The sequence below is a fragment of the Notamacropus eugenii genome, chromosome 6 (assembly GCF_028372415.1).
Source record: "Notamacropus eugenii isolate mMacEug1 chromosome 6, mMacEug1.pri_v2, whole genome shotgun sequence".
Classification (NCBI taxonomy): domain Eukaryota; kingdom Metazoa; phylum Chordata; class Mammalia; order Diprotodontia; family Macropodidae; genus Notamacropus; species Notamacropus eugenii.
The window spans coordinates 154,101,128-154,123,725 of record NC_092877.1 but is presented as its reverse complement, the minus strand read 5'-3'; the positions used below and the strand labels follow the sequence as shown (position 1 = coordinate 154,123,725).

Sequence of the window (22,598 nt, the reverse complement as noted above, 5' to 3'; positions counted from 1 at the left end):
TTCTTTTGCTTTCATATTAATGGCAAGGATGCCAAATTTGAATATTTTGTCAAAAAATAAGGGTGCGATGCTGCCAGGGAACTATTTGCACAATTCTCCTTTAGTGTATGTTAATCTAAATGTTGTTCTTCTCTAGTCCTTATAAAGTATACACTCCTAGAGAGAGAGAAGCACACTAATTAATCAGTTGGACTGTAGCCACCCGGTTCCCATTTGCATCACCTCCTTCTGTCTCCTTTTACAACTCCTAGAGTTAAAAGCTGACTCATTAAAGGTGTTGGTGATTTCATAGAGAGATACTGACCTAGAGAACTAGTTTCATGTAAACATGGAATAATCTGCCAGCTATAGGATTACAAAATTATACATTCCCTCACCCTTCTGTTTATCAAACAAAAGATTTGCCAACAAAAATAAAATGTGGACTTTATTATTTCCACAGTGAAATTCCTACAGTGAAAATATGTAAATTAAATACTTTGAAAAGTGTCCTCTTCAAGAGTTCAACAACTTTACATATAGTATCTAATAAACTATAATTCATAATTTGGGTGGTCAAATGGGATCACAAAGAGTCAGATAAGACTGAAAATGACTGAACAACAATACTCATATACATAGTTGTATGCCTATAAATGGCCCACGTTTCACTTTTTATTACACTCATTGATATGCATGCCCTCTCCCCTCCACTAAACTGTGAATTCATTAAGTGTTGGATGGCTGTTATTTAAAATTTTTTGAACTTAACACCTAATAAAATGGGCATTTCTATTTACATAGAGCAGAAAAAAGGCTTGTATATAAATCTGTAAATCTATTATGTACCACTTGCATTTTTATATCTATCTATAACTATATACTTATGTGTGTGTATTTTTTTCAAAAGATGAAAGAAAAAATTAACCACATATACAAAAATATTTATGGCAGTTCTTCTGAATATAGTAAAGAACTGAAAACTAAAGAAATGACCACCAATTGGGGACTAGATAAACAAATTATTATACATGAACATAATGAAATATTATTGTACCATGAGAAATTATGAAAGCAATAATTTAAGAGGATCCTGGGAAGATGACTTTTTTAAAAATTAGATTATCAAAATAGTCTCATCCAAATGACAGCTCAAACCTGCCTGCTCATACTTTATGGCTCTTGTTTACTTCCTCCCATAAATTCACCAGAAATTTTTTTGCTTCCAAAATTTTTTGCTTCCTCTTGACATCATAAAGATAGTAGTAGAATATGTGAATTATCCACTGCATATCCTTCTCTATTTCCACTTGACCATCCATCCTATCTTCTTTCATAATTCCATATTCTTTTGACAAATACCTTATTCTGTGTTCAGGCTTAACACTAACGTTCATCATTGTTCTGTATTTATTGTGTGCATCAGCATGTTCATGCCCATTATATGACTCTCCATGGCCCTCTGAGTACTACTTAATTTTAATTTCTTTGTAGTGTTTAATGAGATGCAGCTACACAAATGTCATAATTATCCTTTTATCCCACAGACCTAGCCCATTATACATTTTTAATAAATGTTTGATAATTGAATTCATTCATATGCATGATACATATACTCTCGTAGACTATAAGTTCTTTGAGGGTAGAAATTAGGATGTTATTCATCTTTATAACCACTGAATACCTTAACACAGTTTCTGCCACATAGTAGGTAATTAATAAATATTTGTTACCTAGATAAATGATTTCTGGATCTTGAAATCAAATAGCTTTAAATAGAGAAAGTTTAAAAAGACTAAAAATGAATGTCATTTGAACAATAGAAAAGAATTTGTTTTATTCTCAGAAGGAAGCAAAATTACAATGAAGAAACTAAAGTTATCTTATTTAAAAAAGAACTGGAGAAAGAGTCTTAAATTGAGTCAGAGAGGATCTAAACTTTCACGTGAATTTATATAGAGAGTACTAAAAAAGATAGTAAGCCAAAATATTTGTTCTTAGTATTCTCCAGCGATCATATGGAGATAACCTGATAGCCTATTCTGTCATAGTGGATGCTCTTGCATAACTATTGATTGGAGAGAATGGTTAAGGAAAATACTGAACCCAAAGAAGGTACAAAACTAGAGGTCCCTGAAGAGTTAGGACAAATGAGGGAGAAAGCATCTAGATGAGAGAGGATACTGACAAAGAAAAGGATACTGAGAAAGGAGGTTGTGGTGCTGAATACAAGACAACAATAACCTGATTTTGCAAAGTCCAACTCTTTTAATAAGACTTTTAATATAACACAGTAACTAGACAGAAACCAAGTTTTATTTGAGGAGAAGCTGCAAAACTGACAGGATAAAGCTTTGACCAGCTGCATGGTAACATTTTCTTTAAAATATTCACTTGGGTGTTTTTCATTGTTCAACAGGAAACATTTGTTTCATTAATCTATAACCACAAACTCTGAAAGTGATTGCCCTGAAAACTGGAGACAGTGCAATTTACTCATCCATCTCTGTTCTCCAATCTATTAAAGAACATTCCCACTCTGTTACACTAATGATCTTCATTTATCCTTCAGTTTTGTTTTCAGTCTTGATTCTGTCTCAGCCAAATGGTGAGAAATCATCCATCTGAAGCAGCCTTTTGTGTTACACTCTGGATGGTCAAGTGAAAAAGAGAAAGGAATTCCAGGTGGCATATTTTTCTAATTGCCACAAAATTATTGGTGCATGTCTGAGCTCAGGTTGAGAGACAAGGTTATTTTTTGGACCTGTTGTCACATGGTGTCAGATGGCAATATGTTTGGGGGGGAGAATTATTATCATTCTTGGTTTGGGGGACACTTTATTATGTCTCCAGTTATTTTAAGAGTTCTCATTGATGTCAAAGGACTGTCAAAATGTAATTAATGTATCTAGGAGTATATCTCTACATATACATATAATTCTATAGCAGTATACAAATATACATTTTATTTATATGTATTGCATATTAGCTTGATGTAGTTAAAGTGATGGATTTGTAATCAGAGGACTAGTATGACCTTGGTCACACTTGTGGGCTTTATTGAGTCAAGTTAAAAAGCTGACCTCAAAGGTTCCTTTCTTTCTTGAACATTTCATTTCATAATGTGATTAAGATATATATATATATATATACACACACACACACACATATATACACATATACATACATCTATACATATATGTCTATGTGTGTGTATACATATACAATTAGGAAAATTTGTTGAGCTGTGATGTAGCTAGCATGAGGGACAAGAAATTGATAACCTGTGTGTTCCGCTGGCATCCCTTCAAAGTCAAGGAATATTGAGGAAAGCCATTGACATTTTGAACCCACTGACTAAGAATTTGGGTAGGTCATAGCCAAGTTATTGCTCTGTATTAGTCATTAGAAATATATTGTGCTCTTAATTATTACAGGGAATGACCATATCTATGAGATCACAGGTATACAGAAGTCTTAACTTGTGACCCTAGATGCACAAAAACAAACCCATTATTATTAACAGAGATTTAGGAGAATCCCTTTGACAACTATTTGTTGTAGACCTATTGACCCTAAACCCTTAAGATCTTAAAAGTCCTATTGCCCTACCAACAATAGGATTTCACGACTACGATTGTATACATGTTACATGACTTGTTTTGGTGGAGAAGAGAGATGAGGTAAAATAAACAAGAAAGCATGACAAATTCATTATGGTTGGGAAACACAAACAAAGAGGTTTAAAACATTGCCTTCCTTATTCAACATATTCAGGAGCATGGGACCATATTACAAAAGCATCATAATCACAATCTAGAATACAAGGAAAATTCAAATATTCTAATACCCATGGATACCCTCACAACTCAACAAACATGCCATTCAAGCAGCAGGTTCACCATAAGAATCCCTGAATTTAGAGTCAGAGGACCTAAGTTTGAATCCTGATTCCCTCTATCACTACTTGTTTCACCTGAGACATCACCATTTTTCTGGGCCTCAATTTTCTCATCTTTAAAATGGAGTTGGATTAGATGACCTCAAAGGTCCTGCAGATCTATGATCTTATAATTACTTATCAAGACCAACGAAACTGCTACCATTGCTATAACCATAGGATCTGTTTCAAAGAAACAGTTATGCAGCCTTTGGCATAAGACTCTCTTCCCTGGTGGAGAATGATTACTAAGTGTTCCTCATGTGAGCAGGATGGAATTGGCAAGCACTTGGGAAGAATGGATCCTGGTCTTCTGGTGTCCAACTTAGAGAGAGAAGACACATGGTTCCAGATTCTCTTTTTTTCAAAGGTATAGCAAGAACAAAGATAAGCATCCTCCTCCCAAGACCCAGGGGACATAATCCTCCATAACCCCTCAGTGTCTGGGGAGGGGAGGGAAAATTAGGTTCACAACTTAACTCAGTTCCTAAAGAGCAGTAGACCAACCAAGTTCCAACTTCAAAATTCCCTTTCCCCCATCTCTCTTTGCTTCCCAGAATTTTGCCTTCTCAGGGCTTTCCCAATAGACTGGCAACATCATGCCTGGGATCTTGGCTCCAAGGTTACTCCTTATAGTGCAAATTCTCATATGGCAGGATTCTGAGAAAAAAACCTCAGGGAATTCAAAGACAAGAAAACAAAGGAAAGCAAAACAGTGTCTGTCCTCAAGGTGTTTATCATATACTAGGGGGAAGCATGTGTACAGGTTCATAGATAAGTAAATTCATGCTGAGAGGGGTAGGAGAGAGGGAGGGAGGGAGGAAAGGAGAGAGAGAGGGAGAGAGAGAGAGAGAAAGAGAAAGAGACAGAGAGCTACTGTGCCCATGTCAGTTAGATTTAAAGACAAAATCAGTTCTGCCCACGTGGTCAGTGGAAAGGGATTGTTCTTCCCTTTGTGGTAGGAGACTGTAAAATGTCTTTTCCTAGAATCATGGGACTAAAAGATGTCTTCATCCAGCTGTAGGTCCTTGGCTTCTCCAACATGGTTGCCTCCATTTTAGGTGATCTAGGTATGCACCAAAGTCCCACAATAACTGTACTGTAAGGTGTCTCATATTGAAAATCAATATTGTAATGTCATTTGGATCTGCTTTTCTGATGGGAGTGATGAAAAATAACCACTTGACCATCATGAGATGATATAGATACTATAAAATACAATCATATTCCTCTTTTATTTTGGCATAATTTAAAGTTTTAAAGCAGTGTTTCTTAAGCTGGGGTCCATGAACTTGTTAAACCTCTTTGATAACTGTATTTCAATATAATTAGTGTTCTTTGTAATCATTTTATTTTATACATTTAAAAACATTATTTTTGAGGAGAACCATGGGCTTCACTAGATTGCCAAAGGGCCCACCAAAAAAGGTTTAGATTTCCTGTGTTAAAGACTAAATCAACTCCATGGGAACAAATGATAATCAAAACTTATTTTATTTTTGAAATAAAAGAAAGAGGTGGATATCCTATGAAAAGAGAAAACACAACTCATTTTTTTTTACTCATTATGACTTGTTTCCCATGGTATAATCAGGAATTTATTGTCCTATATAACATTCCAGGAGTTGATACTATAATACCAGATATATCCCAGGGTTTTTTTTCCCCATTTGTAAGCAGTTTTATTTAAAGTTTTGAGTTCCAAATTCTCTCCTTCCTTCCCTCTCTTCCCTTCCTGAAATGGTAAGCAATCAGATGTAGGTTATAGATGTGAATTTATATAAAACATTTTGATATTAGTCATTTTGTATAAGACTCGAATAAAAGAAAAAAATGAAAGTGAAAAATGGTATGCTTCAGTCTGTATTCAATTAATATCAATTCTTATATCAATATCATACAGATAGTATGATAATGATTAGATAGAAAAATATGATATTATATATATTATATAATAACGATAGCATGCTTCATCATTAGTCCTTTGGGATTATCTTGGATCATTGTATTGCTGAGAATAGCTAAGTCATTCATAGTTCTTCATTAAATAACGTTGCTACAGTATGTACAATATTTTCCTGGTTCTATTCACTTCAGTAAGCATTAATTCATGTAAGACCTTCCAGGTTTACCTGAAATCATCCTGCTTCACCTTTCTCATAGCACAATAATCTATTATAATCATATACCACAGCTTGTTTAGTCATTCCCCAACTGATGGGCATTCCTTTGATTTCCAATTCTTGGTCACCACAAAAAGAGCTGCTATAAATATTTTTGTACAACAGGGTCTTTTTCCCTTCTTTTATCTCAGGGTTTAAAAATACATTATAGATATTTCCAGAGAGGAGTATGCAGGGACAATGAATCTAAGACCTTTTGTTTGATGTTTATGTGATTGCTAAAACAGAAAAATGGATCAGTCATAATTTATAATAATGGTAATTTGGCAATATTCATGTATAAGATCTGAATAGTAAAGAATAAAGAAAAAAGATCCAATCCCTATCCTTAATAATGCTGAAAAGTCAGTGACCTAAATATGCAGATTTGTGGTTTTTAGAGAGTTGTAGATTTGTGGTTTGTAGGGTGTTTTATTATACTGAAATTTTGTTCAATTAATTTGAGTTGGACCAGAGAAAAATTAAGATAGACTGAATACCTTATTCTCTGACCTTAAACTTCACTCTGAGTTGATCTTTTAGGTAGAAAATCCATAGTAAATATAAACTGATTTCAGGAAGTGATAAGCTGATACCTATCTCCATATATTAGCCCTATTCCATCATTGTTGCCTGTCTACCATTTTAACTTGAATTAATTGGTAGTGTTTTTGTAGTAAAGAGTCCCTTGTCAAAATCCATCTACCCACAGAAAAGAGTCATATCTTAATAGCTACTAGCTTAGTAGAAATGAGTAAGAATGGAACACATTATTATTTGGTGGTAGGAATAAGTTGGTCAGATGTCAAGGAGATGAGAAAAGGGCATGGATCAAAAAGGTTAGATGGCACCATATGCAAACTTTGACCACTTCAGTTAACATAAGATTTATTTGACATTGGATTGAATTACATGAAATAATAGAGTGCTTGCCTAGTCATTTGTACCAAAATTGTTTGTTTTCTCTAAAGAAATGTCTGGTGACTGGATTTTCCACTGAGGGTAAAGGAAAATAATACTTTTAAACTTCTATATTACATAGTCCAAGCTCTAAAAGATCAGTTGGATAAGAAAGAAATATCCATTTGAAGGTTCTTGGGAAAGGACATCTTCTGCTCATATTTACTCCATACTCTTTAGCTCAGTGTGACCTACCTCTCTTAGACTATATAACACCCAGAAAAGTATGGGCCAAAATTTGTAACTAAAATAATGTATGGATCACATTTCTTCAATGTATGAATAAATCTTAAGTTCATCAATTCTCAATGTCTCTGAGGTTTTTTTAAATATATTCTTTCCTAAATCATAGAAGAAGAAAATGTGCAACCCAGCTGTGTTTATAATGAAAGAATTAAAAATAAGAAATTTTAGTGTCACCAGTTATTAACCTTAAATTATGAAATTTTCATGCACATATTCCCAAGTATCTTGCTTTTCCTATTATCTTTGGAATGTTTCTCTGTTGACCATCACTGCATGCATTTTTTTAAAAAATCAGAAAAGTTTAACACTTGACTTTATTCACCAAACTTCAACAGGAAATTGCCACCTACAAAAAGGGAATGCATTGTGCATTTCTTTTTTCTTTTTTTTTTTAAAGCCAAAGAAAACAAAGTTTATTAAGGATTCGCCAAATTGGGTTGCCTCTTAAGGAGCCTAAGGATTTGTAATGCTTGTATTCACAAGCTGGCCAGACAGAATCCCAGCTAGACAGGGTCTGAGCTGGATTGAATCTGAGCGCCTTCATGGAGGCAAGATGGAATTTAAATACAGAAAAGAGTATAGGAGGGATCTGGGGGGGGTGGGGGTGGGGGGGTGGTCTGGTAGTCCAGGGTGATGGGAGGAGGGGTTTAGGAAGGGTCTTGAGGAGAAGTCCAAGGAGGGTCAAAGGCTGGAAACACCTGGAGGCTATCAAGAGACAGACTAGGAGGCAGACTAGGGGGCACCTAGGTGCCAAGCATGTGGGGCAATCCAGAGATCTTGATAGGGGCAGTATGGAAATGGATATAGATCTTGATGAGAGTGGTCGGCAGCCTGGGGCATGGGGTTTTGATGGGATCAAGAGTGGGGAGTGCAAGAGACCTGAAATGATAATGAAAAGCCCATGGGCTTCCTGAGACTGCGGAACAAATGGGAAGATTAGATTTGAGTAAGAAAGGCCAGATTAAGTGGGAAGATTCAAGGGGAGCTCAAGGAGGCTCCCAGAGTCTGAACCTCATCATTTCCCCCTCAAACAGATTGAACCCAAATTCTTTTGGGGTAAAGGGTGAAGGTCTCAGCTTCTGAAACTTCTTCCTGCTGGCAAGGGGTGTAGAGCTGTCCCTGCTTTGATGGGTCCTGTTCAAGAGGTCAGCCTTCAGAATCTGGGTGGTGCCAAATTCAGTGGGCTGGAGACCTTGGATGCAGACGGAGGTTGGTTTGCAGCATGGGCTGTCATCTGCTTGCACTCTAGAAAAGACAAACCTGGCAAGGACGTTAGGCAAACACACCAAGCAGGTACAAAAGGAGTATAAAGAAAAGACAATTTCCCTGGTATAAAAGATAATTTCTCTGGAGAGAATTAAAGATGACTGTGGCAAGGCCAAAACATAGAAGGGCATGTTTGATAGGGGAGTTTTTCCCAGTCAGATATCCCCTTTCTTTCCAGATTGCTCCACAGGTATGTAGAACAAGGAAAGCATATTTTGAGTAAGTAAATAAAAACATCAACTGGCCTGGGATCAGGTCCTAAGGAATGGGTTAAGACTCCCAAAGCCTGTCCTGTCCTTTCATCAACATGCAGAATGAAAGGTTTTCCCAGATTGGGTAGATCTAGTGATGGAGTGGTGGTCAAATTAGTTTTCAGAGTCTCAAAAACTTTAGCCTGGTCCGAGTAAGTGCCCTTCCAGTTTGAGCAGAAGAACTTGAGATTAGCAGCTTTTCCCAGTCAGGGAACCACAAATGAGGAGGTGCAGGGGTGAAGGGACCCCAAAATACCGACAGTCTGGGTCGTGCTCGAATGAATTAGACTCGAATGAATTCTTAAAGCCAAAGAAAATAAAGTTTATTAAGGATTCGCCAAATTGGGTTGCCTCTTAAGGAGCCTAAGCATTTGTAACGCTTGTATTCACAAGCGGGCCAGATAGAATCCCAGCTAGACTGTGTCTGAGCTGGATTGAATCTGAGCCTGCATTGTGCATTTCTTGAGTAACTTTCAGATACAGTGTTCCTGGATACTTTGTCAGAGACATGGTAAATGTAACTCTATGCCACTAAGGAAGAAGTAGATAACCATTTCAATTCAACCAAACAAACATTTTTAAGGGCTTACTATTTAGGAAATATACTAGTATAGAACCAACACAATACAACCCATCTGGTACAGTTCTGAATCACAAAATACAACAGACTCCACATGGAAGACAGAACCAAAACATTTATCCAGACACCAGAAAGCCAAATCCACCACAACTATGATAGTTACTTTGTTACTACAAAGAAATCTATACACAATAACAATGCAGAGGGCAACCCCAGCCCCAACCCTTCCCCCTTTCTGGGGCCTTCCCACAAATGAAAACTCACAGGCAGCTTCCTGCTTCCTCTCTCCCTCTGTTCTGACTGCTCTGCCCAATTTCCTCTCATCTCTGTTCTAGCCCTGCCTCTTCCTGTTCTACCCTTCCTGCTTCACCCCTTCCTGTTTCATGTGACTTAGACTCATGGGACTCAGGCTATCCTATGACTTAAGTTGGGTCACATGGGCCTATTAATAGATGGGAAAGATCTTCCCTTAATCAAAAATATATTAACCCTTTATGCAAAAATACACTAACAATACAACTAGGTGCAGGGGAATATAGAAACAAAAATGAAATTAGTCTTTTCAAAGAGTTTACATTTTACTAAAAAGTCTGGCTCTTTGATTTTTCATCAACTAACAATTCTTTACCCTTCTTTCTTGAAAAACACTGGCTTTCAGAGACCTAACTGTATCCTTTTACAGACTGTTATGACAAGGTGTATAGCTAGGTCATCCTAGTGGTGAAGTTTTTATATTTTTAAGGCTTTTTTTGATACATTTTTACAACAAGATTCCCACCTATATACTTTGATCTCCCTCTCCCAAATACTTTTTTTTAAAAAGGAAGAGAAAAAAATCAACAAAATTAGTCAATATCACATATTGCAACATTCCATACCTGTGGACCTCATGCCTCTCTACAAAGGAGTAGTGGAAGGTGTCTTTTCAAGTTTGGTCTTTGCAATTTACAGAACTTTCCATTTGCATCGTTGTAATGATTGTGCATATCATTTTCTTGTCCCTGCTTGCTTTTCTCTATGTCAGCTGTAGAATCATTCTATGTTTCTCTGTATTCTTCATGTTAATAATTTCTCCTATGAGAGTAACATTTAATTATGTACCACAATTTGCTTAACCATTCCTGTGTTGTTAGGAATTTATTCTGTTTCCACATCTTTGCCACCACAAAGATACCGCTATAGAAATTTTAGTATATATGTTGCCCTTCTTTTTGTCAGTGGCCTTCTTGGGGAATAGAACTTTCAGTAAAATCTCTGAGTCAAAGGGGATAGAGATTTTTACCACTTTGTTTAATTCCAAATTGCTTTCCAAAATGTTGAACTAATTCACAGTTTTACAACAACACATTACTGTTATTAATCTTCCCACAACTTCCTGATCATTGACTTCCCATCTTTTGTCATGTTTGACAATTGTAATGTGAATTTCTCTTACTATTTAGTGATTTGGAACATTCTCTCATCTGGTTATGAATAGTTCTAAATTTTTTATTTGAAGACTGTTCATATTTTTTGAGACTACTTATCTCTGGAAGAATGACTTTTGGTTGATATGTGTACATGTATACAACAAACAGGCATGTGTATATATCTATATGTATATATGTGTACATCAGGCATAAATACACACATTTATATCGATGTGCATACATGCATCATATATGTACATGTATGTATATGTGTGTATATGTATGTATATGTAATAGCAAACTGTTATCTGATCAATATATACAAAGATTTATTCCAAGTCAACTTCTTTCCTTCTTATACTGGGTCTTAACATTATGAAAAGCTTTTCAATTGCCCATAATCAATTGTTTTATCTCTTGTAAATAGCTCTATCTCTTTCTTGTTCAAGAATTCATCTCCTACCCATAAATGTGAAAGCCTGAGATATGCTACTCTTTTAATGTTTTTATGGGATAATCTTCAATATGCCACTCATTTCACATTTCACATTTATTCTAGCATAGTATATAAGATGTTGGTCTAAGCATACTTTTTGCCCATCTGGTCTTACTTGCCCAGTATAAAATGTGAACATCTCCACTGATATCTCCACCTGATCATATTTCTTTGATATTATATGAAGAGTACCTCTTCCCTGGATACTTGTTATCTAACTGAAGATGACTGTTTCTTGGAGGGAAGTGTTCACAATTTTTATAAGGGAATATCTTTATCCTCATTGTATATGAAGGTAAGGTCCTTGATTGCCATAGTGAGTTAGTTGGTTGTGGTCCTTTGCTCTAGAAGAAGTCCAAAATTACATCATTATGTTACAGTCAAGTTACAAGGCTTCCAATTGTGACTGATCAGACCAATCTGAGCTCAGAATGCTCTACCACAGGTCAGGGCACAAATGGCCCATGTGGATATTTGGGCTGAATTCTCTAATTTAGCACATCTCACATTTCTTTTGAGCTACTTCAATTTTGGTTTGCTCATAGAGGACATCACCTTCTCTAACGAGGGCATGCTTTGCTGGACGGTCCAATTCCAAAGTTCTATAGATAAGATTGCCATAGACTACATTAATATATACATATATGTAGTTTAGGAACAAAACTCAGCCCAGAGAGTAGGGTATTGTCTTCCTCTTTCCCAGTTGTACTTGCCTGCCTTTTTGATAATGCTTTGTTTTATTGCTATGCTGTCTTCCACTTGCACTCCTCTACATGAAAAACTAGAAGAATCTTACAGTTGATCAGGAGTAGTTCCTCAATCAGAAATTAAGGTAGGATATGGACTTTATGACCAAATGTCAGAATGAAGCCTCTAACCAATCAATACCTGGCTCTTGTTGACTGAGAAATATATGTGTGTGTGTGTGTATACACATGTATACACACACACACACACACACACACACACACATATATATATATTTTTTAAAATAGACTTGTCTAAAGACACTCACTAGCTGGAGTAGCTCTGGTGCTTTATGCCAAATAGTTTTGCTTCTGGCAAGTAATCTCCTTTTACAGAGGAAATGCCCATCCCATGAAAGTTCAGAGAAAACTACAGAGCTTCACTTGGGAGGACAAGTCATTGGCGTTTTGTTTTGTTTTCTTCTTCTGATGGCTAGCTGTATTGGGGTCCTTGACATTTTAAAGAGTCATGCAAGCTAAAAGAGGGATATCGGAGATTTTCCCCTCCTTTTATGAGGGAGATACAGCACCTCAACTGAGAACTCCAACTGATGCCAGAAGTTAGAAGAGAAGAGAAGTTCTATGAGGGAATACATAATCAACAGGGAACAGTACACAGCAGAAACTATACATGTTCCAAAAATCCATCAGAGGCTACATACTCAGAGGAGATCAATATAGAATCAATAGAAAGAGGGTCTTACCAGAGGACATTAATGTCTATGCAGTGTCAGTGACATTAGTTGCTCCTCCAAGGATGATCACACATTCCCTATGTGTGCTCCTCTTGATGTATAGGTCTTACATGTATAGTTCCCTATATGTGTTCTCCCATACGAGTATTCAAATCTTCCCACTAAGTGTGTTTTTTTTAAGAAAAGCATGTACCTGGCTTATGGGGGCGAATATTTTTATCCCACTTTACTTACTATGCTATTTCATCAAATGTCTTTGCTTTGAATCAAATATCTCTTCTATCTGAGCAGTAAGTGGAAACACACCAGTAGGGGCTTGTGAGCTACATTTTTGAGTAGATATTGAACCTAGCCAGCCTTATCTTGGGGACCCACTGTACAAGTGGAGGGTCATTTCTTTATCTACATAGATCAAGAAACTGAGCCCAAGAAATACAATGATTTCCTTTAATGGCAAAAACAGAACTGGAACCCAGACCTCTCAACTCTCCTGTGCTGCTATTGTAACATAGTCTCCCTCTCCTACTTTTACTAAATGTTTTCTTCCTGCCTCAGTCATTAGTGTATATTTAGTCTTTAGCCAAAACACACACACACATATACATACACACACACACACACACACATACCTTTTAAGTGTATTGCACAGTTCTGAACAATACTCATAAATATATTGAGAAATGAATGCTTTTTATGGGTCACTTAGCAAAAAGCACACCGAACACTTATTCTCTCCCTCACCATCACACAGAACCCCCAAAATAGGGATCAAGAGAATTTATGTTGAAATAATTTATGTGTCATTGTCCATTTGGATCAACAAATAGTCCTGTGGCTAGTGGCAGGGGAAGCAGCACCCATGACAAAGCTAGCGGCAAAGACACATCAATGTCTATCATCACTGGGGGATAATGAAGGACTTTCCCAGTTTTGATTTAGTGCTGATGAAAGAATTGTGCCCGTTAGCCTTTTTTCATCTGATGGGATGATATTAAAGCTTTTACAGCAGGTAGTTGATGTGATTCAGACACCACCACCATAAAATTGAAAAGAAAAAAGCTAGAACACAAAATAGAACTCTTAAAAAGTAGAACTATACATCTGCCAGGATCCAGAGAGTAAAAGAATCAGATAATACCCATCACCATTCTTAATTTATTTTTCTTTAATTCAGTATCATTTTTAATAGGATTAATTGGGCCATATCGGTCAATAAGTCAATAAATAATTTATTAAGTGCAAACTTTGGCTAAGCACTAAGACAAACAAAGAACAGTCCAAATAAGGTCTCTGCTCTCCAGAAGCTCACATTCTAAAAGGGGAGTTGATGTGTAAATAACTATGGATATAGGAGGTATACATATTGTGAATGGAAGGTAATCTCAAAGAAGACTGGCAAAAGGCCTCCAGGGCTAGCTTACCAAGGAAGCTATGAATTGAAGGTGAGGAAGGAGAGCATTGCAGAGAGAGGAGAATGTCAATGCAAATGGAGAATCAGAAGGAAGTGGAGTGTTACATGCAAAGAATATCAAATAACTTGATTATAAAATGTGTGAAAGGGAACGTGTCAGAAGACGAGTACTAGGTTGTGAAAAGCTAGAAGATTTTAACATAAAATTTTGATCCTGGAAATAATGGGGAACCACTGGAATATATTGAGTTGAAATTCATAGGTAGTATCATTCCTAATTTTACAGAGAAAAATAAAAATACTCAGAGAAGGTAAGAAACTTGACCATGGTTATACAGCAACATTTATGGAATAAAAAACGCTAGTGGTAATGGGCACTAAATTCATTTCTACATAACGCAGGTGTTTCTGACTACTTATTTAAGCTTACTGATGATTCATATAGTATCCCAACCTCTCAGGTCTTCATCATTCCCAACACCTACAATATCTATTTTCTCTCTACTTCAATCACTCAAAGAAGTGTGGTTATACCCTTGGACACACCTACTGTGAGTGATTCTACCTCCAAGACCTTGAACTCTGGAATTCTCCTGCCTTCCAACACATTTCTCCGTCCTTCCCAATCTGCCTCATTTCTCTTAAACCTCCTCTTTGACCTTTTTATGAACACTGGTCTGTTGATAACTGCTCTCTTCCATCATGGCGGTTCATCCTCTTTGGTCTTCCTACTCCTTCCTTCACACTCTTGACCATACTGCCAATCATTGCAACAAGGTATCATTCTCTTCTTGAATCCCTTATCTCTCTTCTTTTCCTGCCCTTCCTCGTCAGGGCAACCCCTAATTCTTGCCTTCTTTTCTGTTTCCAAGCTATAGAACATTGCTGTGGAGATCATGAAATTGTGCTGAGTCTACTAAGTTATGCAGTCTTATCTCACTTGTACCTTTAAAACAGTATCAATACTTTTATCTCTGATGGAATGACTTCCTATTATATGTCCTAGAGCAGCTGTTCTAAATCATCCCTTTTTTCCTCTAATGCATTTCTGCCTCCATTTCCTCCTTTGCAGTAGATGATCTTACCACCTACTTTACTGGAAAGATTGAAGCAATTTGTTGTTAGTTCCCTCATCACCCTTACTCCACTGTTGTTTAGTCATTTCCATCATCAGACTCTCTGTGACCCCATTTGGTGTTTTTTGGCAAAGATATTGAAGTGGTTTGTCATTTTCTTCTCCAGCACATTTTACAGATGAGGAAACTGAGGCAAACAGGGTTAAGTGATTTGCCCAAGGATCCAGTATCTAAGGCCAGATTCAAACTCAAGTCTTCCTCACTCCAGGCCAGTACTCTATCCACTGCACCATTTACCTGCCCTTACTCCAGTCTTTAAAAATCTCTTACTACTTTCCCCCATTTTTCTTCCTTCCCTCTAGACTAAGGATGAGATGGACTTTCTTCTTAATAAGACTAATACCTCTTTGCTTTTGTCTGTGATCTCATCTACTCCAAGCACTTTTTTTCCATTGACATTCCCTCTATCCCCTCCTCATCTCTAATCTCTCCTTCTATACTGTCTCCTCCCTTAGGTCTACAAATGTACTTACATCTTCTGGTCTTCTACATCATTAAAAACAAAATTAAAAACACCTTTCCTTGATCTTCCTGCACCATTAAATTAGCTTATTTGTCTCTTGCCCTCTAGAACTGAATTTCTACAAAAAGTCGTCTATACTTTCTGCATCTACTTCCATATCAGATCCCTGGAATCTGGCTTCTGAATTCACCACTCTACTAGAAATATTTGTCTTACAGATTTAATTGCAAAATTCAGTGACTTTTCCATTTTCCTTGTCCTTTCTTTGTTCTCTGAGATTGGTGTACACTTCCTCCCTCTTTCATTCAGTTCTATGTTACTGGTCTTCTCTTCTCTTCCTACCCATATCCTTAACATTTCCTCTTCTACCTCCCATCCTTTGTATGAACCTCCACCAAGATTTGCCCTGAGTCTTCTATTTCATTGTATTCTTTCTTTTATTAATCTTATCTACTTTGGTGGTTTCAGCTATTAACTCTATGCTGATAGTTACCCCAAACCTATAGCTACCCCACATCTCTAGGGCACTCCCACACTTCCACTATCTTTTCAAAGCTCTCTCAGAAACACTTCAAACTCAGCATATTCCAAAGTGATGGCTATCCCAAAGATGACTGACCATTTTCTTTTCTTAAGCCTATCCTTCCTCCTAACTTCCCTGTTTCTTTAAATGTCACCACAACCCTACAAGTTACCCAGGTACAAATTTAAGTCATCTTTGACCTTTCCCTCTCCCTCAAAACCTGAGTCCATTCATTTGCCATTCTCGCCAATTCTACATTGGCAAGATCTCTCAAATGTCATCCTACTTTTCCATTCACTTTATAATGATTCTAGTCCCAACACCTATTACTCTTGCTAAACTTCTCAAAACTCTATGGCAGCTCCTTGTTGCCTTTATCATAAAATTCCTTCATCTACTTAGATTCTTCATATTGTGATTCAAGGTTTCCTTTTAAGATTTAGCTTGCAACTTCACTGCCTAGTTTGCTACTGCTCTGAATAATTATATAATCAGGGTTATAGCTAAGAAGGGCCCCAGAGATTATCTAATCCAGTTCTTAACTTGGAATCTACAGACTCTTAAGAGCTCCCTGGCTAGATTTCAAGAGGTCTGTTAAATTGGACAAGAACAAAATTATATGTTTATTTTCACTAACATCTAACTAAAATCTAGTATTCCTTTCAATTAATAATTTTTTAAAATAGCCAAAAATTATTCTGAAAAGGAGTCTGTGAGATGGCCAAAAGGTCCCATGACAAAGAAAAGGTTAAGAATCTCATTTAACCTCCTCATTTTATAGATAAGGAAACTGGTGCCTAGATTGCCCAAGGTCATACAATGGTAGAAAGAGATTTGAACAAAGGCCCCCACCTTCACCCCTAACATTCCACCATGCCATATTGTTTCTACTTAACTACCATTAGGGAATAATTATTATGCACCTACTGTGTGCATAACAGGCAAATATTTTGTTAGTCTTTAAATACATAAAATGGAGCATATAATAAATCAAAGTTTAATTAAGAAAGCATGTTTTCAGAATCAATTTTCAGTATTATGGAACGCATTACATATATATGACTTTTCTGTTCTCTTTATCTCTTCTCAGTAAGATCCTCTTTTATCTGCTCTACCCAGTATAATGAGATGGAACATAGAGTGGCAATACTCCACAGTATAACTAGAGTAATTAATAATCTAGTAGCTTAGATGGCTAAGAAGGATCATTAAGTCCTTTCATTTAATCATTTTCTGTCACACAGATCATATTTATCTATTTCATGAGACCTATATTTTAGGTCAACAACCTTTAGCTACTGTAATTCATGATGATTCCTTCCTGTACCCCCCACCCCCTAATACCCCCCAAGCTGATGCAACTTCATGTAAGTAGATTTAAAAGCAACGAAGCGTGTACTGTTCCATGAGTTCTAATCTGCTACACACTTGTATCCTCTGGGTGGATGTAAATGAAAAGATTTCTCTTTTAATGTATAATTTACCTTCTATAAACAACATCACACTAAAAAATATACCTTTGTACAGGAATATGTCTTTCTGGTTTTTATTTTAAATTCTAAAAAACCTTAACTATGTAATTTGACCAACAAAACTATTATTAAATATTAATCTCCAATTCAAGCACTACAAATCAAAATATTCTTCAAGTGAATCAACAGGACAGAAATGTTTCTAGGCATGATGATATTGGAAAATACAATTTTCTGTACAGTTTGTTTTAGTCTTGGCTTATGTTCAAAAAGACATAGCTCTGATCTCTGCTCCCATTCCACTTACAGCAGCTCAGGATTTTCTGTGTCTTGGCTTCCTTCCCACACATCCCTTGCTCATAGGCAGTGTCTGGTCAGGAGCCACCTTCTCCCCCTTTCATCAAGGATAGTTCTGAACATCAAAAGTCTCAATCATATATTGCCTAAATACATCACCACAAAGGAAGAATGATGATTTATAAAAAGAAGAAGCAAAAAATAATAACATAGGTGCTTTGTGGCTCAGAAAGTACTTTCCTCACAACACTGTGAACAAAGTAGTAAGATTTATGCTATCAATTTTAGACACAAAGTAACTGAGACTCAGGCCAGTTAGGGAATGATCAATGTTCATGGAGGTCATAACAGTAAGAGCTGAGATTCAAATACAGATCAGCCTCTAGAATGGTAGTCTGGTATAGTGGGAAGAGGGTTGAATTTGAAAATAACTTTATAAGATTTTTCTTAACCTGGGGTCTGTGGAGTCTTACAGGATGCATGGATAGATTTCAGAGAGTGTATGAACCTGGATAGGAAAAAATAACAACTTTATCTCAATACAATTGGTCTTGCAATACTACATTACATTAAGCATAATTCTGAGAAATGGGTCCATGGGTTTCACAAGACTGTAATGAGAGTCTATAACACAAAACAGAAGAAGAACCTCTGCCTTAGAGCAAAATAATATGCCCTTCCAATATGATAAAATCCAATACCTATTGTATTGGCATTGGGAATCAAAAGAGAAGTCAACTTCACCAAATCTCAGATTCCCCATGTAAAAAAAATGGTGACCTCTAATTTCCCTTTTATCTCCAATAGTCTCCAATGCTATGATTTAAATAAAAGACAAGAATATCTAATTCACTGGGGCCTCTTCATGATTTGTTTTTTGGGTGAGGGTGCCTCAAAAACAAAACCTATTTTTCACTTGGTTAATGGATCTCCCTTGGATTGAGTTCAAGGTATACCAGCTCTATTATGAATTCAATCTCTAGTGAACAAAGTTATCTCAGGATAACACAGCATAAAGACTATACCATCTTGAGAGATAGCAGAGGCCCAAGTGAAGAATTCCTTTAGAGAACAGAATGAGCCTGTTGATCACTAAAAATAACTAGAGGCATTTATCAAAAAATAAATTTTAGCCATATAAGTAAGATGAATAATCTCAGTGAAAATGTGCTGGTCTTCATCCTAGGATAATATTGAGTTTCTATGGATAATAGTGTGTTGGCAGGGGAAGGCAAGGGGAGGATTTGTTATTTTTGTATAGCTATGTTCACAATAGAACTAAGTATTTTATCAGATGAAGGATAATTTTTTTTAAAGGTTGATTACATGAAGACTTGTAGGATCATCTACATTGTAGTGTAACCATAGAGTACACCATGTGGAGCTGGAAATCTTCCATTTACTGAGAATAAATAGAAAATGTGAACTTTTTTAGATTGGAAAAAGCCATTTGTACAGTACATTTTTACTGTCAACACGATTTTACTGTCAAGACTAACAAAATCAAACATGTACCTAACGACCAAATTTCTATTTCACTGAGTGTTGTCATAGCAATGCACTCTTCTTGGTGTCTAATGCTGACTCTCATAATAAAAAACAAATAGAGTGAAAATACTCTGTGGTTGAAATGCACACACACACTCATAAAATGTACATAAATTTCTGCAAAGATAATTCTACTCACCAACAGTACATGGGAATCTGTGCACTAACGGACAATATAAAATCCAGTAGATCTGAAAGACAAACAGCTCTCATTGTGAGAGAACTAAGCAGGGATTGCATCCAAATAGCTGCAAGTGAAACAAGGTTGGCAAATAAAGGTCAACTTACTGAAGGCCGAGCTGGACACATGCTTTTTCTGGAGAGGCCATAGTGATGGGGAGCACCATGAAGCTGAAATAGGTTTCACAATAAAAACTAATCTAGTCAACAAGTTTGAATGCCTCCCAAAAGGAGTGAATGACAGGCTCATGACAATGCCATTGCCACTATGATGAATGCTGATGAGTTCAAAGCAAAATTTTATGAAGACCAGAAGACTCTCATCATCAATGTGTTGACAGAGAACAAGCTTGTCATTCTGGGTGATGTTAATGCTAGAGCAGGCACAGACTATCAGACGTAGCAGGGAGGCCTTGGGAATGATGAAATCCGAAATAACAACAATGGTCACTGACTACTCAAGACTTGTTTATCTAGTCACCTCATCACCAGCACTGTCTTCCATTGACCTAAATGCAATAAAAGTTTGTGAGTGCACCCCCTTGCAACAAATATTGGCAGAGAGAGTATGTGAGTGACAATGGCAATGTATAGCACAAAATGCTGGACTGATCATAGACTTATTCTCTCCGAGCTAAACATTTGAATTGAATAAAACAGTGGCCCCAAGGTAGACAATCAGCAGAAGACTTAATGTCAACAGATGAGAACACTTCTCCACATGTGAACAGTTTGTTCCTTACTTGGAGAAAAAGCTGAGTCAACACACCGTTGACAGCAATGAAGCAGAAAAGGAAGGGGAAACTTTCAGAGATTTGGGGAACAGCATCACATTTACTCATCTGTGTCACAATATTTGCAAACATCAAGAATGGTTTTATGAAAAATGATGGGGAAATTCAGAAACTGCTAAGCAAAAAATAAGAACTCCACAGGGTTTACCAGCAGGATAGTTCATCTGCTTCTAAGAAGGCAGCATTTAACTTCATCAAAAGTAAAGGGCAAGCAAAGCCTAGAAAGATGCAAGACTCTTCGCTCAGAAGAAGGCAGATGAAATTCAGTTTTATACTGATAGTAATAAATGAAAACATCTTTATGATGCCCTAAAGGTTAATTATAGGCCAAAGATCTATGGTGAATGTCAACTACTAATTGCTGATGGAGTTACATTGATTAATGATAAGGATGTGCTGAACGCTGCATGTTTTCAATAGATCATCATACACAAATTTTGAAGCTATTGACCATATATTTCAAATTGAAGCCAATGCCTCTCTCCCTGAACTTTCAACTGAAGTTTTGGATGCTATTAGGCTCCTCTCATGTGGTAAAATACTTGGTGCTGTTTCTATTTCAGTGAAAATTTACAAGGCAGGGGGTTCATACAAAAGTTGATTGAAATTTTCTGGGTTATATGGCAAGAGAAGGTTATCCTCCAGGAGCTCAAGTATGACTGTATTGCCCATCTATATAAAAGAGAACAAAATAGGTTGTCCTGTGACAATCATAAGGTGGGGGTCTCTCTCTTAGTCATTACTGTCAAGATTCTTGCCAGAGTACTCTTTAATAGGCTGATCTTTCACCTGGAAGATGATCGTCTACCCAAGGGTCAGTGTAGCTTCAGGAAGTACCAAGGAACAGTTGATATGGTGTTTGCTGCCTGACAGCTCCAGAAGAAATGCCAGGAGCAGGACAAATATCTGTACACAACATTCATCGATCTGACCAAAGTCTTTGATACTGTCTGTCAGGAGGTCTTATGGAAGATTATGGCAAAATTTGGTTGCCCAGAGTTCATCTAAATTGTATGCCAGCTCCATAATGGCAAGCTTGCATAGGTTTTGGATAACGGATGATGTGCTTGAGCTTTCTCAGTCACCAGTGGAGTGAAACAGGGCTGCGTGCTTGCCCCCATGCTTTTTAGAATGATGTTTTCAGTGATATTGTCTGACACTTTCAGCAAGGATAAAAATGGCATCAGAGTCAGCTATTTCACTGATGATAAATTATTTAACTTGCAAGTCCACAAGACGATTCAAGTGGAGGAAGAGTTGGTGCATGATTTTTTTTCTGTTCACAGATGATTGTGCACTCAGTGCAGCCTCTAAGGCTGAGATGTCACAGAGTATGGATGAGTTCTCTGATGTTTGTGCTAATTTTGGCCTAACAACACCAAGAAAACAGAGGTTCTCCTAACTAGCACCACATCATCCATACATGGAACTATTGGTTACAGCAAATGGAAATGTTGAATGCTATAGATAAGTTCACTTACCTTGGCAGTATACTTTCCAGAGATGTAAACAACAGAGGTTGTTGCACACATTGCCAGAGCTAGCTCAGTGTTTGGGGGGCTCTAAAGGAAAGTGTGGGAGAGAAGAGATACTAGACTGCCAACCAAACTGAAGGTCTACAGATCTATTGTGTTGGCTTCATTGTATGCTTGTGAAACCTAGACAGATTACCACCACTATGCCAGGAAACTGAATCATTTTCACTTAAATTGTCTCAGGAAGATTCTGAAGATCACTGGCAAAGTATCATTTACTGAGGTTCTTTCTTAATTTAAACTTCCAAGCATTCAGACTCTACTGCAGAAAACTTCATTTTGATGAGCTGACCATAATGTTCAAATATCAAATTGCATCTGCCTAAAAAACTGTTTTGTAGAGAACTCACACAGGGCAAGCACTCACATAGAAGTGAGAAGAAGCAACACAAGGACACTCTCAAGGTCTCTCTGAAGAATTCTGGAATTGATTATGAGACATGGGAGACTCTGGCACAGGACTGCTCAGGACGATGTGGCCACATCAAAGATGGTGTTGTGCTCTATGA

The 22,598-nt window shown here is 36.9% G+C and overlaps 1 long non-coding RNA gene across 1 annotated transcript in view; it reads right to left on the bottom strand.

Annotated features, from left to right (window-relative positions):
• Window positions 1-2,243: 2,243 nt before the first annotated feature.
• The window catches only part of LOC140511985 (uncharacterized), a 35,163-nt gene continuing 14,808 nt past the window's right edge, over window positions 2,244-22,598 (bottom strand). The window contains exon 3 of the long non-coding RNA XR_011969741.1: window positions 2,244-10,458. This is a non-coding gene — a long non-coding RNA (uncharacterized lncRNA). The remainder of the gene's footprint in view (window positions 10,459-22,598) is intronic.